At 41.7% G+C, this 17,810-nt stretch overlaps 1 protein-coding gene and 1 pseudogene across 1 annotated transcript in view; one reads left to right on the top strand and one right to left on the bottom strand.

The window, feature by feature from the left end:
- LOC106008219 (uncharacterized) overlaps positions 1-17,810 on the bottom strand; it is a 130,449-nt gene that overhangs the window by 94,928 nt on the left and 17,711 nt on the right. The window contains exon 2 of the mRNA XM_087185894.1: positions 592-747. The gene's annotated coding sequence lies outside the window, so the exon portion shown is untranslated. The remainder of the gene's footprint in view (positions 1-591; positions 748-17,810) is intronic.
- Positions 16,076-16,695, top strand: LOC101714514 (protein lin-28 homolog A pseudogene; annotated as a pseudogene).

The raw sequence follows: 17,810 nt of genomic DNA on the forward strand, positions 1-17,810 counted from the left end.
TTTATGGATTCCATTTGTTTCTTATGTTGAGATTCCATCATGTTCCTGAGCTCCTCTCTAGATTTATTAATCATGTCTTGCACTAGGGGCACAATTTCTCCTGTTATCTGAGAAATTATTTCTGATTTCATTTTTTCCAGATCCCCTTTTGTTGCCAGTTCAGTGGGTCCAGGTGGTTGAGTACCAGAGTGTTCCATCTCATTTCCCCTTGGGGTTGCTGCAGGTGATCTGGAAGTCTGGTTTTGAGACTTATTTACTTGTTTTCTCATTTTGACTGGGGTGGGGTACTGTTGGTGCCTGCACAGATTACCTCCTCTGAGCTGGGAGAGGTGGGACAGGGGCCAGGAGCAGGGGTAGGGATGGTGACCCAAAAGCCCTTTCCTGTGGGCTGGGAGCAGCGGGAGGGGTGGTGGCCGGGAAGCCCCTTCCTCTGGACCAGGAGCAGTGGGATGGTGGCTCAGAAGCCCCTACCTCTGGGCCGGGAGCGGTGAGAGGGATGGTGGCCCGGAAGCCCCTTCCTCTGGACCAGGAGCAGTGGGACAGTGGCTCAGAAGCCCTTACCTCTGGGCTGGGAGCAGCGGGACTCAGTACCTTGTTCTGGTGGTCTGGTGTCCTCTGCGTCTTTGTCATGTGAAACCAGGTGGCTGCCTGTCTGCAGCGGGGTGATTCGGCATCTTCCATGCAACTCAGGACCTCGGTAGGACGTGCACAGATCTGCCTGTCTGCAGCGGGCTGATTCAGTGTGTTCTGTGTGACCAGGTATTTTGTTATAGCAACAGTAAACAGACAAATACAAAAAACTGGAACCAAAGAGTGAGGTTTTTCTATAACTCTACCTGAAAATGTGGACATGGCTTTGGTATTGGCTTGTGGGAAGAGGTTGTAAAAGTGTGGAACAGCAGGCTAGAAAATACCTACAATGATGTGAGTGGGGGGTTAAGAATTATTTGGCATGGAGGGATTTTTAGAAGACAAAGATACTAGGGAATTAGTCTTAGATGGATATGAGTATCCTACTGGAAACTGGAGTAAAGCCCATCCTTGTTACAAAAACTTGGCTGGATCATACACATGCCCTAGGACTTTGTAGAAGACCAAATTTAAAATTGATGAACAACTATTGGAAGAAATTTCTAAACAACAAGGCATTCAGACTGTTGCTTTGTTACTTTTTTTGCTACTAGAAATTGAACCCAGGACTAAGCTACATCCCCATTCCTATTCCCCTATATTCATACTAAACTACATCCCCAGCCCAGCCCTTTTTCATTCTGAGACAGGATCTCACTATGTTGCTAAGTTGCCTAGGCTGAGCTCAAATTTATGATCATCCTGCCTGAGGCTCCCAGAGTCCTGGGATTAGAGGCATGTGCTTCCACATCCAGCATTTAGTTTTTAAATGCTGTTGCTCATATGGGGAGTGGGGCAGGAAACAGAGGAGAAAGGAATCTTTGCAGCCTGGGGAAGAGCAAAGAGAAAGTGTGCCAGGATACAGCAGGCAACCAACCCCTTGCTAAAGAGATGAGCACCAATGCTAATCATCTGGACTAGAAAAAGGCCTTGAGGGCATCTCAGGAATCCCCAGGACTACACCTCCCATCACAGGTCCAGAGATCCAGAAGAGCAGAATTACCTCAGGAAAGGGCCTCAGGGGTGCTAACCACCCAGGGTCCCCTCAAGATTCTGCACCCTGCCTTACAGTAAAGTGCATTGCAGCTGCAGCTGTGGTTCAAGAGGGTCCAGGCACCACCTGCAGAGGCGGGAAGGCTCTGTGACATGTGTGTGATGCTGGCTCTGCAGGTGAGTGGACACAAGATTCCTGTGGCCTAGCAGTTTCCAGAGGGACTTCAAAGAGGCAGGCAAAAGTTTGCTGCTGGAGTGGGGACACCACAGGGGGCCATGCTGAGTGCAGCCACAGCTGGGACCCCAGAAAAGTGGAGCCCCCAAAGCCTGCAGTGCTCTGGAAAGCCACAGGCATCAGTTGCCTCCTGAAAGGACAATAATGGGAGCTGTGGCCAGCAAATCCCTAAAGCAGGGCTGCCCAAGGCATGGGGACCCACACACCCCTACTGCAGTGGGCACAGGAATCCAGGTTGGGAACTGTATTGCCCTGCTGGGCTTCCATTTTGCTAGGGACCTGTGGCCCTTTCCTTAGGGATATATCTAGAAATATTGGCATTGTGCCTGTCCTGCCATGGTGACTTGGAATTATGTAATTTGTTTTTAATTTTCAGACTCACATTGGAAGGAGGCTGCCTTGAGTCTTGGATAAGACTTTGGACTTGGACTCCTCAGAAATGCTAGAATTATGAAGTCACAAGAATTGAGTGCATTTTGCACTATAAAAAGGATATAAACTTGAAGGCCAGGAGCCAGATGCTATGGTTTGGATATGTGTTGAATGGGACCCCAAAAGTTCATGACTGGAATCTTGGCCTTCCATGTGGCAATGCTGGGAGGTGGGAGAAACTTTAAGAGGTTTAAATACAAGAAATACAAGAAAATTAGGGTACTGGGGCACTGCTCCCAGGAGGGATTAGTGTAGATCTCAGGGAACCCTAGTTCCTTCCCTGAAGAATGGGTTCTTATAAAAGAGCAAGACTGACCCCTTCCCAATCTCTGACTTCCTATCTCACCATGTGATCTCTCCCTTTTGCACACATTCCTGCCATGATGTCATCCCATATGTGACACAGCCAAGGACACCCACTAGAGGCCAAACCAATAGGATCACCTGGTCTTGGACTTTAGCTTCCAAAACTGTGAGATAAGTTGAAAAGAGACATAAAAAATTTTTTTAAAAATTGTCCACTCATTCGAGAAACACTTAATCATATGCTTATGTCATTGAGAACCTCCTTTCACTTGGTCTTATGATTCCATGAGTAAAAACTCTGCAACAGTAAAACCCCTAGCCACTCTCCCCACTTTTTCACCTACTCTTCCCAAGGGAAAGAAATGAAATATATTACTGCAGACTTTGGGAGAAAAAAGTGAGCCAGCTTGGCATTCTCTTCTGGGCCTTGCTTTTTCATATCTGTTCCTCTAGGAAGGCAACATCTTGGTTGACTCTCTGTCATATGGTAAGTACAGTGGGTCAAATTCTATCCCTGCAAGAAGAATGTTATGGCTTGTATATAAATGTCCCCCCAAACGCACATCCACTCATAAGAGAGGCTTTGGAAAGGTGGCTGGAGCAAAGGTGCGTGAATGTGGATTAAGACTGTGTGAATATGGATTAAGGGTATGATAATTAAATTAGTGCACTGATTGGTTTAACATAGTTCTGGGTGTGGATAATGGGAAAGCCCACCCTGGGTGTGGGTGGCACCATCCAATAGGCTTCTGACCTGGAGAGGATAAAAGGAAAAGTAAGACTGCTGCTTTCTGCCTACCCTGCCATGGACTGTTTCTCTTCTGCGATGCCACTCTGCCATGCAGCCCTGCCTTGGAGCCAGCTGACTATGGGCTGAAACCTCTACAAACTGTGAACCAACATAAACATTTCCTCCTTTAACTTGTGGGTGTCAGGTATTTTGTTCCAGCATTGAGAGTGTGACTAAGACAGAGAAGAATCCTACTACTTTGAAAATTAAGTTCAATTAATGAAAAGTTGTTAGCCCTTGTGATGGCACACCTAAGCAATATACTCTAATTCAACCATTACTAATTTTTAAAATCCTCCTTCTTATTTATCTCCAAAGTCACCCCACATAAAGGACTTGGCCCAGGCATCACTAAAATCCAGCCTGCTTTCCACACTGACCAGCTCCCTGGGACCTTTCTTCCAGCTCATCCATCCAGAAGCAGTCCCTCCTTACCATCATCCTGCAGGAGTGGACGTTTTCTTTGAATTCATATGTTCAAGGAAAGAAAAGAGGTTCCTTTACTAATCCAAACAAAGGCAACATACGTGCTTGTAACAAATCACCTACCTGGTGTGTTTACTTCTCAACTGGTTGGCAAAAAAAAAAAAAAACCAATTTTTTTTAAATTATTTGGCTCCTAAAACTCCAATACTTCCACATGGCAGACACTGTGCTGGGGGGAGTGGGAGGGAAGTAGGACTATGAGTAAGATTGAGTCCTTGACATTGAAACCTTGCTATCACACTAAACTTCCTAGGTCCTCAAAACTACAGTGACTTGCTCACTGTGGGTTTGGATAGAGGGAGAGATGGAGACTACTGCCTGAAATGTCTTGATTCTTGGCTCTGCTATCATACTCTTGAGGGCTATGTTAGGCATGGCTTGAGTTGTATGGCCCAGGGACTGGAACAGAGCACAGAGGTCACCAGCTTGATAGTGCTGCCACTAAAGAAAACAGACGGAGCCACAGGCAAAGGACACAAGTTCCTCAACCTTAGGCATGACACAGTTTACCCACCAACAGCTGCAAAAGGCAGGCAGGACAGTGGTGCCCCTAGACCAGGGGGTAAGTGTGGCTGCACAGTGAACACATCACATGACTCACAACACCAAATACCTGCTTAGGGTTAGACCTTCTGACTCCACTCAACCTCTGGGTGCTAACTAGAAACTGCATCCATAGCAGTTGAAGGCCCCAGACATGTCCATGGACTAGGCTGGGTGACACAAAGGCCAATTTCCTAGGATACTCTCTCCTAGCAGCTCTGGCTTGGGTGCTAGCCAGGTCTTCTACTGCTCAGTAGGAAGACCCCTAAATGACAGGGGAACACAGCTGCAGCACAGCAGGGTGAGCTAGGGCCTGAAACAATGGAAAGACTGCACTTCAGGGTTCCAAAATCTGAAGCAGCCAGAAGCAATTTTAAATGGAGTAGACTCTAGAACCCAAGACCAGGTAAAAGAAATCCCAAACTAAAATCTAGGAATCAATGAATGGGAAAAGAGAAATGCAAAAAAAGAAGAGGATCATGGGTAAACTACTTAGGATATACAGTATTAGAGACCTTTTCAAATTGTTTTTTTGTGCAGATCAGTTGATCAACATAAGGAGTTGAGACCAAATGAAAAAATAGTAACTTACTATGATGCCCCTCATAGATAACATTCAGGTGCCCCCATTCTTAGAAGTAATAGGTTTGTTGACATAATCTTACAGTGAGCTCAAATTGCTTATAAATCAAGTCACTTTGGGAAATTTCATCTGCCATATTATTTTATTTCTCTGATGATTCGATTGAACCTGGGGCCTCACACATGCTAATATGCACTTTATCACTGAGCTACACCCCAGTCCCACCATAGCCATTTTAGGTACACGAAGAGCACATGCTACTATCAAGCACCTAGAGTGTTCCTGGCATCCCTGTTAAGCATTTTAACCCTTATTTCATCTCCTCCCTAGAGTATAAGAAAAATTACCCTCACTTACCAAATAAGAAAACTGAAAACTACTGAAATTAAGTGATTTGCAAAGGTTACGGAGTTCACAGGTATTATAGTGCAAGGTTTTGAATTCATGGAGTCTGGTTCCAAAGCCTAGATGCTACAGAGCCAACGTGGATAGAGAAGGATTTCTATTTGCCAAGAGGCATAGGGCATGTGTATTCTACCCACATAGGATGCCAGGAATCAGGTGAGAAGAAGAGAAGGAAAGCACTGACCACAGGTCTTGAGTTACATGGTTTCCTAAAACTCTGTGACTGCACTGCCTGTTGGTGTTATAGGACTCTCTCTCTCTCTCTCTCTCTCTCTCTCTCTCTCTCTCTCTCTCTCTCTCTGGTGGTGGTGGTGGTGGTGACAGAAGCAGTGGTGCTTTGAGATAGGGTCTCACTATGTTGCCCAGGTTAGTCTCCAAGTCACAAGCTCAAGTGACTTGCCCACCACAGCACCCTGCTGGGACACAGGCAGGGTCCCATGATTGGCTAGAGTCCCAGTGCTTATCATTCCCTCTCAAAACCTAATTCAGTGTCATCTGTATGACCATCTTCGACTATTTTAGCAATTGCACCTTGAATCAGAAGACAATATTCTCTCACTCTCAGAAGGAAGCTCACATAACAGTGTTATGAACCAATTTGGTCAATTTCATATCTGGATATCTAAATCAGACTTTTCTAACGTTAGAAAAAACAGAGGTGTAACCATTAACAAACCACTGTTTGCAAAAAAAAAAAAAAAAAAAAAAAACAAGTAATAGGGCCATTTGCTTGGACCATATTATTTTTTTCTTTTTATTGTTAAGAATCCTTGCTGAAAAGGAAGAGATGAGAGACCCAAATTAGAAAATTGAGAGGACACTCTCACCTAGTCATAGCCCCTATCCACAGTCTATGTGTGAATGCTAAAAAAGAAAAAGATTGGTTCTCGTCTGCCGTGAAGAAAAAAATATTTGCATATGCTTCAAAAAAACCATAGAGTAAAATAAGTAGCAACAACCAACAAAAAGATATTTTTAAAAGTTTAAACATTAAAAAGATGCCCTTTCCTACTGAGAAAAGTAGATTTTTAAATCGCATTGACTCACACATTCCAGTTTAGGGCTGTTCTCCCCAGGTGACAAGATGAAGGAATCCCATTATCAGAGCCCTGTTCCCTTGCCCTCTTTTCACTGATCCTGTCTAGGTGAGGCTCCTGGCAAGGAAACTCCACTTCTTCATGGTTTTCTCTTCATGTCTAAGCGTCTGCCTGTGAGTGGTTGTTGTGTTTGAAGACACAGTTTTATTGGCTGACTTGCTTGGCTGGGGATTTTTACATTGTTAAAAAGGAAAGGGGTGTGTGTGTGTGTGTGTGTGTGTGTGTGTGTGTGTGTGTGTTCCCTTCATTCTCTCTTCTTCCCACCCCAGGAGAAGTCAGCATGATCTTAAGCCTGTCCTTCCTGAGACAGCCCAATTATCTTTCATCCTCCCTGTTTCTCCCTGGCATACGCCGGCTCTGTCTCTTTCCCTCCACTTGGCTTGGTTTGAATATGCCACCTACATCACCTCTCCACTAGGTTTTCAGAAAAATGTTCTCATTCTCAGAAAAATGTAATCTTAGACACTGCAGTGTCTTCTCTGCAAATACAGAACAATAGAAATAAGACTTTGATCCATGCTATGAAGTAGAAAGGGTGAAACAGTTATTTAATACCCTTTGGTCCTAAACTGCTCAGCTTAACATAGTTTATGCTAAGGAATTCCTAGTTATACCACTATCTAGCTCATGCAGTTCTTTACTAGACACACATACACACACACACACACACACACACGCACACTAAATGAGATATTCGTACATTTTCTTCATGTGTATGTTTCACATATACGTGTTTCAGGACCTTGTAAAGAGGAATCATTGGTGAAGGGCTGAATCCAGTTATTCCTGGATCTCAAACCTAATATCAAAATGTCATCTAAATCACTAGCAAGAGGCCCAGCATCCTATATCAAGAAGAAATTTTCAGAACCAGTACACAATTCTCAAATTTCTCCTCAGTCATGCTACTTGACATTGTTTTGGGTGGTGACTGTTTCATTAGCATAGATCCCAGAGTGAAAAAACTTGAGCAGAACTTCAGCCAAGCCATGGTAGGCATGTGATGTCAACTGAGAAATAAGCCTCTATTGTCATAACCCACTAACATTTTGCAGTTGTTTGTTACCCAGCTAATCCAGCTTAACTAATATGGTGGAGGCAGTGGAGTTATTTCAGGAAGATCCAGACTTAAGTGGTAAAAGTCCATTGCATTTGGTGTACCAAAGCTTGTGAATGGCACTGAAGGACAGCCCACAAGACACTCAGACTCTCGTAGATATCTTGCAGACTTCTGTCAGATAACGACACTTTGGGAACTTCTGTGAAGACTGTTCTTGGTAAAAGAATCAGCTCCAGGCTCTTTGTGAATGCAGAACCCATAGCAAATTATTTCACCACAGCTCTTACAACCCAGGGACAGTGCTCAGCCATCAACACACATGATAAACCTGATGCTAAACTCAAGATCTATACTCATCTTACAGATAACCAGAAAGTATGTTATCTGATTTTAGGAATACGAGGAAGAAGTCTCTGCCCTGAAATTCCTCTCCTTTCCTAATGTTAAAGTGTCATTCACATTCCTATTTTTATTACACAAATAGTCAAAATACTAGTAATTAAGCAGGAATTTGGGCTATCTAAATTTAAATTTCCATTTATTAAAAATTTCTCCCCTATATCCCTGAAATCTAGCCTGTTTACATTTCCAAGGACAACTTTCCAAGATAACTTCTTTCATTTTTGACAGTAAAAAACTGTTAGAAAATTCTTGCTCACAAAAGGTTGAATTGTGCCTCCAGAGTCCTATCTCTTTTCTTTTAAAGCTTTAGACTATCTACCTATCTTGAAATTCTATTTTTTCCAAGGGTCCTGGGAAGAGGTCTTGTTCTTTGTCACTACTCTAAAATACCAGACACAGACACATTTTAGGCAACAATAACTCTAAATGTTCCCTCATTTATTCTTAAATTGATCTTGATTCAATCTCAAGCCATTGGGTAATCTGAGTTTATCCCATACTATCTTCCCTAAGAAGCCTGGAACTTTAGCCTACAGTCTTTTTCACTTAGATTAGAATTAAGGTACAGAATAAAAGAAAAAAATGAATCCCATCTCTTAGAGATGAAAAAAAAAAAAAATCAAGTCTTATTTTGGACCAAGCCAGATTTCTCAGGGCTACTCTAACAAGTTTAGATACCTCTAATACAAAATGAGGCCTAAAGGCAGTACAGCTTGGGTTAAGGATAGTAAAGAGAATTATTTACTAGCCTGCAAAACAATGGTGTTTAATGATATGATACAACAGGCTGTGTGTTAGTCACCTTTATGTTGCTGGAACAAAATACTTGACAATTTAATGATGGAAAGATTTATTTTGGCTCATGGTTTCAGGACCTCAATCTCTGGTAGCTGGCTTTAAGGCAGAAACATCATGGTACAAGGGCATGGTGGAGGAAAGCTGCTCACCTGATGCCTAGGAGAAAACAGAGAGAAAGGAAAGGGGTAGGGACAGGATATACCTTTCAAAGGCACACACCTCCAGTAGCCTCCTTCTCTCTAGTGGGCCCCAGCTCCTAAAAGCCCATTCTACTGTGAACTCAACAATGGATTAACCCATTGATGGGGTCTATGCCCTTAGAATCCAATTACCTGTCTACACCCCACCTCTGAGCATTGCTTCATTGCAGATCAGGCCCTCAATATATGAGTCTTTGGGGGACACTTCATATTTAAACAATAACAGACTTCAAAGAAGATAGCACAGTGATAAACAGCAGAGAAACAGCCTCTCGAGATTTGGTGTCAAGAAGCTGAAATAATGCAATGTGAGGAACAGAAAAAGGAGGGAAGTGGGTCCCCAGGACTTAGCAAGGATCTGAAGCCAATGGGGAGAGTGAAGAGAGGGACCTCAATGCAGAAGAAGGAGGTGGCAAGTGGCGCTTTCTCCCTGAGGCGTGGTTCACTGTGTGGGAAATGTGGATCAAATCTGCAGATGCACTGTAACTACTGGTGACCCCAGGGCCCACCACAAAGAAACACATCAGTGGAATGAAGTGGTAGAACAGCAGACTGCAGTGGCTGGTGAGTTACTTGGGTTCAGATGTCTCCCGGGAAAGGGCAATTGGTCACTATTTCAGAGAGGGACCAACTGAGCTTGGAATTCAGAGCAGCTACAGGTTAGCTCCATCTAGCAGCTCCCACTATCAGGGTAAGGCAGAGAAGAGTTCAAATTGGCAGGAGATCAAGGAGCCAAGTTCAAGAAGGCAGAAGGCATACAATGTGTTCCCAGCTGAACAACTCAAGTTACAGCCTCACAGCCAGAAATCAGCCTGAACTTCAGTGAAACTGAAGGTGCAGGCTTGCTGGGATTAATCAACACAGATCTGGGTTCTATCCGCCCACTCTGTCTACCAGTGACAGCAGACAGATGTTCTGAAGTGGACATTTTTTTTTCTTCTTTTCTTCTCTTTTTTTCTTTTCTTTGTACTTTGTTCTGGTTTTTATATGAGTGTGAACATTGTTTCTAGTTTTGTTGTTGTTATTGTTGTTGTTGTTTAATGTTTTTGTTTTTATTTCTTCCTTCTCTCTGTCCTTCTTGTCTTCTTTACTAGTGTCTCAAAGTTTGTGTAATCTTCCTTTGTCCTCCAGCCTTGCTTCTAATCTCTTTCTCTTCTTCTATTTCTCTATTTTTCCCCAACCTCTTTTTTTTTTTTTTGTACAGGAGATCAAACTCAGGACCTTGTGCTTGCAAGGCAGGAGCTGGAACCACTGAGCTAAATCCCCAGCCCTCCCCAACCTCTTTTAAATTTTCTCCCCCGAGAGTAAAATTACCATATTGAGCACATATTTACTATATACTATTTTCTCATTTGTTTTAGGTTTTATTATATAACTACAAGTTTAGTTCATATGGTTAAAGGTGGCAAATTAACAGTTACCACAGTTTTCTAGACTGCATTTGATGCTATTGTTATTACTGATTGTACTTTAGCCAAGGTGACATACTTGCTCTAATCAGATGTTCTTCCTGGTATGCCAAGACTGAGATGGCCTTAGGATCATAAACAATATTATAGGCCAGTGCCAAAGAACCAGGGTCTAGTCCAAATAGGCAGCAACTTCTCATCCCCAATAAACTGAAAAGGTAGGATCTTGCAACAGACTCAAAACCCAAAAGCAAGCTACATCTAGAAAATATCTCTGAAAAGTAGTCATTTCTTAAGGGTTCTTGATATTAGCAATAAAGCTACCTGCCACAAGCAATTTACAAGCATCAACCCATGAATTAAACTAAAAAACTAGGAAATGAAGAGACATGGAAGCAAGACGCAAACCCAGACTTCCAGTTTGCCAAAAACAAAGCTAGGGGGCAATGAGGTTGAACAATTCAAAAGCCACCCACTCTCTGAAGTGGTAGCAGTAGAAGTAACAGCAAAATGAAGCTCTCAAAAATCAAATCAGAAATAATGTCTCAGATAACTACAGAGATGGTGACCATAATGAAGGACATGGTTAGTGAATTTAGAGCAGATACAGATAAAAAGAAGAATTGAGGAGTTTAGGAAAATGATGGAAACCATGAATGCCCAACATAGGAAAGAAATGGAATCCATGCAACAAATTCAAACACATATCCAGGAGACTAAAAATTCCATTGAAAGTATATGCACCAGAATGAATCACTGTGCAGACAGAATATCACATATAGAAGACAGGATTGCAGTTAGCGATCATGAAAACAAAAATTTCATAAAAATAGAAAGGGACAGTGAAAAATCAATCCAACCACTTCTACAGGATGCAAAGAAGAATAACATAAGATTGATAGGAGTCAATGAAAAAGCAGGAGATAGTGCAAAACAACATTTTTAAAACCCTGTTTACTGAAGTAATGGCAGAAAACTCAAGCATGGAAAAAGAATTTTACATAAAGATAAGTGAGGCATATAGAACTCCAATTAGCCATGATTTTTAAAAAATCTACACCGAGGCATATAATATTCAAGGTTCCAGAAATTCAACACAAGAACAGAATATTAAAAGCTGTTAGAGAAAAGAAACAAATCACCTATAAAGGAAAGCCCATCAGAATCACAGCAGACTCTCAACACAAACCATCAAGTCAAGGAGAACTTGGAGTAAAGTACTTTAAGCCCTAAAAAAGAAAATCTCCAGCCCAGACTGATGTACCCTGAAAAACTACCTTTCAAAATTGATGGAGAAATAAGATACTTCCATGACAAAAAACACCTGAAGAAATTCATGACCACCAAATTACCATTCTAAAATGTTCTGAAAGATATTCTAGAAAGAGATAACAAGGACTACAATTCCATATACACTGGCAGAATGAATCCACTAGGCAAAGCAAGTAATTGTGCAGAGGGAGAAGGAAGAGAACCAACAACAGAAAAATAACATGACAAGGATAAGTCAGTATATATTAGTTATGACCATCAATGTAAATGGTCCCAATTCACCAACCAAAAGAAACAAACTGGCAGAATGGATCAAGAAGCAAAGTCTAACAATATGTTGCATACAAGAAACACATTTAATTCAAAAAAGAAACTCATACACTGAAAGCCAAAGTATGGAAAACAATACTCCATGTGATAGAAACCTGGAAAAAATCAAGGGTAGCTATTTTATTTGCAGAAAAAGTAGAATTTCAAGCCAAGACTGATTAAGAGAGACAAAGAACATCACTACATCCTTGTAAGGGAAAAATTATAGAGAAAGAGATAATAATCATAAATATATATGCACCAAATACCCAGCACACTCAACTATATAAAACAAATATTAACAAACATGAAAAATCAAATAAGCACTAATACATTTGTAATGAGGGACCTTAATACTCCACTGTCACAAGCAGACAGATCAACTAGACAAAAAGTCAACAAAAAAAATCAAAACTGAACCAAACTTTTAAACAAATGGACTTAATAGATGTCTACTATAGTTTGTTTTTTTGGTTTTTGTTTTGTTTTGTTTTGGTACCAGGGATCAAACTCCGGTCCTTGTGCTTGCGCAGCAGGCAGCAAAACCACTGAGCTAAATCCCTGGCCCCTGGACTTAATAGATGTCTACAGTGTACTCCACCCCAAAACATCAGAATACACATTCTTCTCAGCTGCACACAGGATGTTCTCCAAAAGAGGCCACATACTAGCTCATATAACATGCTTAAGTAAATACAAAGGAATTGAACTTATCCTGTGCATATTATCAGACCACAGTGTAATGAAATTGGAAATCAATGGCAAAAGAAACCACAAAAACTTCATAAACACATGTAATTTACATAACACCCTCCTGAATGTACAATGAGTCACAGATGAAATTAAAGAAGAAATTAGACCATTTCTACAATTAAATGATAATGCCAATACAACATACAGGAACTTAAGGGATGCAATGAAAGCAGCCCTATGAGGGAAATTTATGTGAATTCCCACGTTAGAAAAACAGAGCAAGTTCAAATAAACAATCTAAAGTAAAATCTTATGTTCAATCTAATGTTGAAGCTACTGTTGAACAAAGCTTCTAGGAAAAGAAGAGCAAGTCATACTCAAAGCTCATACACGGGAGGAAATTATAAAGATCAGAGCAAAAATTAATGAAATTGAGACTAAGAATGCAATACAAAGAATCAATGAATCAAAGAGTTCATTCTTTGAAAGATTAAATAAAATTGACAAACCCTTAGTCACCCTTATCAAAATAAAGAAAAGAAGACTCAAGTCCATTCAATTAGAAATGAAAAGGTAGGGCCAGGGATTTAGCTCAGTGGTTTCTCTGCCTGCTGCACAAGCACTAGGACCTGAGTTCAATCCCTGGCACCAAAAAAAAAACCAGAAATGAAAAGGTTGAAATCACAACAGAGTCTACAAAATTCCAGAAGATCATTAATACCTACTTTGAGAACCTGTATTCTAATAAGATGGAAAATACAGAAGATATGGACAGATTCCTAGATACATATGAATTACCAAAGCTGAAGCAAGAAGATATAGAAATTCTAAATAACCCAATATCAGTCAGTGAAATTGAAGATATAATTAAAAGCCTACCAGCAAAGAAAAAACAAGATCTTGACAGATTCACTAATTCAAATTCTACAAGAAATGTATAGAAGATCTAATGCTGCTATTTCTCAAACTCTTTAATGAAATAGAAGCAGAAGCAATACTCCCAAATTCATTCCTGGAAGCAAGCATTACCATGATACCAAAACCAGAGATAGATGCAACCAAAAAAGAGAACTACAGGCCAATCTCCCTGATGAACATAGACACAAAGATCTTCAATAAGATACTGCCAAATAGAATGCAGCAAATCATTAAGAAGAATATACACCATGACCAGGTAGGATTCATCCAGGGATGCAGGGATGGTTCAACTTGGGCCAATCAATAAATGTAATACATCCTATTAACGGAGCCAAGCACAAAAGTCACATGATCATCTCAGTAGATGCAGAAAAATCATTTGACAAAGTCAAACAACCATTCATGATAAAAAATAAAAAACCTACAGAAAATTGCAATAGATGGTCTTTATGGTAATCTGATAAAAGCCATCTATGACAAACCAACAGCCAACATCATACTAAATGGACAAAAACTGAAAGGTTTTCACTCTGAAATCAGGAACAAGACAAGGATGTCCACTATCATTACTCCTATTCAATATAGTTCTGGAAACATTAGGCAAAGCAATTAGACAAGTGAAAGAAATAAAAAGAATAAGGATAGGAAAGGAAGAAGTTAAATTTTCATTATCTGTGGATGACATGATATTCTACATAGAAGTCCTGAAAACCTCCACCAGAAGACTTCTACTTAATAACCAAATTCAGTAGCATAGCTGTATACAAAGACAACACTCAAAAATCAATAGCATTCCTGTACACCAATAACAAACTCACTGTGAAAAAAATTAGGGAAACAACGCCTTTCATGATAGCAACCAAAAATAATGAAATATCTAGGAATCAATCTAATGAAGGAAGTAAAAGATCTTTACATTGAAAATTATAGTACTCTGAGAAAGGTGATCAAAAAGAATATTTGAAAATGGAAAGATATACCTTGTTCTTGGATAGAAAGAACCAATATAATGAAAATGGCTATACTTCCAAAATTGTTACACAGATTTAATCCAATCCCAATAAAAGTACCAATAGCATACCTCACAAAATTAGAGAAAACAATCCCACAATTCATTTGGAACCAGAAGAGACCTAGAAGAGCAAAAGCAATTCTGGGCAACAAAGGCAAGGCAGGAAACATCACAATCCCTGACTTCAAACTAAACTACAAACTACTGTGATAAAAACAGCATGGTGCTGGCAAAAAAAAAAAAAAGACCCAATTATCAATGGAACAGATTAAAACATGCAGAAACAACACACTCAGCCACCTTATCTTTGACAAAGACGTGAAATACATTCACTGGAAGAAAGATAGCTTCTTTAATGAATGGTCCTGAAAAAACTGGCTTTCCACATGCCAATGATTGAACCTAGACCTATGCACTAAACTAAAATAAAAATGGACCAGCACTCCCAGCCCAGAGGAAAGGGCTTCTGGGTGGCCATTCCACTGCTCCCAGCTCAGGGGAGGTGGGCTGTGTGGGCACAACAGCACCCCTCCCCCCAGTCAAAATGAGAAGACATGTAAACAAGTCTCAAAAACAAACTTCCAGATCACCTACAGCATACACCAAAGGGAGATGAGAAGGAACACTCTGATACTGAACCGCCTGGTCTCCCTGAACTGGCAACAAAAGAGGATCTGGAAAAAATGAAATCAGAAATAATTTCTCTGATAACAGCAGAGATTATGCTCATAGCGCAAGACACATTTAATAAATCTAGAGAGGAGCTGAGGAACATGATGGAATCCCAACATAGGAAACAAAGGGAATCCATAAAACAGACGCAAACAGATTTCCAGGAGATCAAAAACTCCATTGAAAGTCTACACAGCAGAATGAACCAATGTGAGGACAGAATTTCAAATATAGAAGATAAGATTGCAATTAGTGACCAGGAAAAGAAAAATTGCTTCAAAATTGTAAGGGACTACAAGCAATCAATCCAGCAGCTGCTAAATGATGCAAAGAAGAATAACGTAAGACTGATCAGTCAATGAAGAAACAGGAGAGAGGGCAGATGATATAAAAAAAAACTATTCACAGAAGTAATGGCAGAAAACTTCCCAAGCAGGGGAAAAGAACTTGACATACAGTTAAGTGAGGCATACAGGACTCCAACCAGCCTTGATCAAAAAAAAAATCTACACATAGGCATATAATTGTTAAAATTCCAGAAACCCAACAGAAGAACAAAGTTCTACAAGCAAGTAGAGAAAAGAAACAAATCACATACAAAAGAAAGCCTATCAGAATCACAGCTGACTTCTCAAAGCAAACCCTCAAGGCAAGAAGAGCTTGGAGTGACATGTTTCAAGCCCTAATGGAAAACAGCCTCCAACCCAGATTGATGTGCCCTGCAAAACTATCTTTCAAAATTGATGGAGAAATACCTTTGCCTCCGGACTTCACTGGGGCTAGCAGCCGCCCAACCAAGGGCCCAGGGGCCACGGGCTCAACGGACAACCATGGGCTCAGTGTCCAACCAGTAGTTTGCAGGTGGCTGCGCCAAGGCAGCGGAGAAGGCGCCTGAGGAGGCACCAGCGGATGCAGCCCGGGCGGCGGACGAGCCACAGCTGCTGCACGGTGCAGGCATCTGTAAGTGGTTCAACGTTCGCATGGGGTTTGGCTTCCTGTCCATGACCACCTGCCCTGGGGTCGCGCTCGAACCCCCGGTGGACGTCTTTGTGCACCAGAGTAAGCTGCACATGGAGGGTTTTCAGAGCCTGAAGGAGGGTGAGGCAGTGGAGTTCACCTTTAAAAAGTCTGCGAAGGGCCTGGACTCCATCCATGTCACCAGTCCCGGTGGGGTGTTCTGTATTGGGAGAGGCGACCCAAGGGGAAGAACATGTAGAAGCGCAGATCCAAAGGAGACAGGTGCTACAACTGTGGTGGTCTAGACCATCATGCCAAGGAATGCAAGCTGCCACCCCAGCCTAAGAAGTGCCACTTCTGCCAAAGCATTAACCATATGGTGGCCTCATGTCCACTGAAGGCCCAGCAGGCTCCCAGCTCCCAGGGGAAGCCAGTCTACTTCTGCGAGGGAGAAGAACAGATCAACAGCCCTGCCCTACTTCCAGAGGCCTAAAATTGAGCACAGTGGGTGGGGGATATTCTTTGTTATCAGGAAGTTTCAAGGTGCAGGCATCAATTGCAGTGGAGAAAGTGAGGATAGGGTGGGTTGGGGTAGATGGCACTGCCATGTATCCCAGGCCGGGGTTCCCAGCATCACCCCATCTTCCCTCAGTGGGGGGAAGGAGTGAGGCAAAGGAACTCCAACCATGCTCTATCCAAGTAAAAGTGAGGGCTTTGGGAGAGCCACCCTAGAACCTGCATGCTTTATCTGAGGCTTTACCCCCACAAGGATAGGGAAGTTGTTTTCCTTTTAAAGAAAGATATGTTAATAATATTTCCCTTGCCAGGGAAATCAATTAGGTATGAGATCAGATTAATGGACCCAACCTACAAGCTACTACATTCTGTGGGAGGGATTCTCGGGAGCAACGTGGGGTTTTTAGCATCTTTTTTTCCTCAAAACCCAATCTTGGGACGTGGTGCTGGGAACTGTTCCAAGCACTGTGTTATGATGACAGGCAAAAAGGGTGGTTGGGAGAACAGTTGCAGATCTGCTGCTCCTCACTCACTCCCACCCCTTTCTAGGCCAATGTGATTTTATTTATTTGCTCCTTTAGATGACTGCACCTTGGGTCCCACCTTCTCCAGGATGCCAACTGCATTGTGTGCGAATGACGTATCTTGTGCATTTTAACTTTTTTCTTAATATAAATATTCTGGCTTTGTATTTTTGTATATTTAATCTAAGGCCCTCATTCCTGCACTGTGTTCTCAGGTACATGAGCAATCTCAGGGATAAGTTGGCAGCAGCTCCGGGTCTGCACAGCAGGAATACTTTTTGTTTCTATCACTATAGAGAGCAAACATTTGGAGTGCACATCCTATCGAAATGAACTACCTCATTTTTGCCAATGAGAGCTGAGTCTTCTGCCGTAGTACCCTCTTGAAACCCCCTCCATTTTTCATAGGAGGATAGGTTTTAAAGGGTCTGCCCCACGACTTGATCTTCTACTGGAAGACTGAAAATTAATCCAAACAGGAAAAGGTGATGCAGAGAAGTTAGGAGAGGCTGGGCCAGGTAAAAGGCCCAGAGAGGAAGCTGAGGTTAGGTGATGTGATGGTTGTCTA

The sequence above is a fragment of the Heterocephalus glaber genome, unplaced genomic scaffold (assembly GCF_053883595.1).
Source record: "Heterocephalus glaber isolate CG9 unplaced genomic scaffold, H.glaber_assembly_v1.0 deba00001503, whole genome shotgun sequence".
NCBI classification, from domain to species: Eukaryota; Metazoa; Chordata; class Mammalia; order Rodentia; family Bathyergidae; genus Heterocephalus; species Heterocephalus glaber.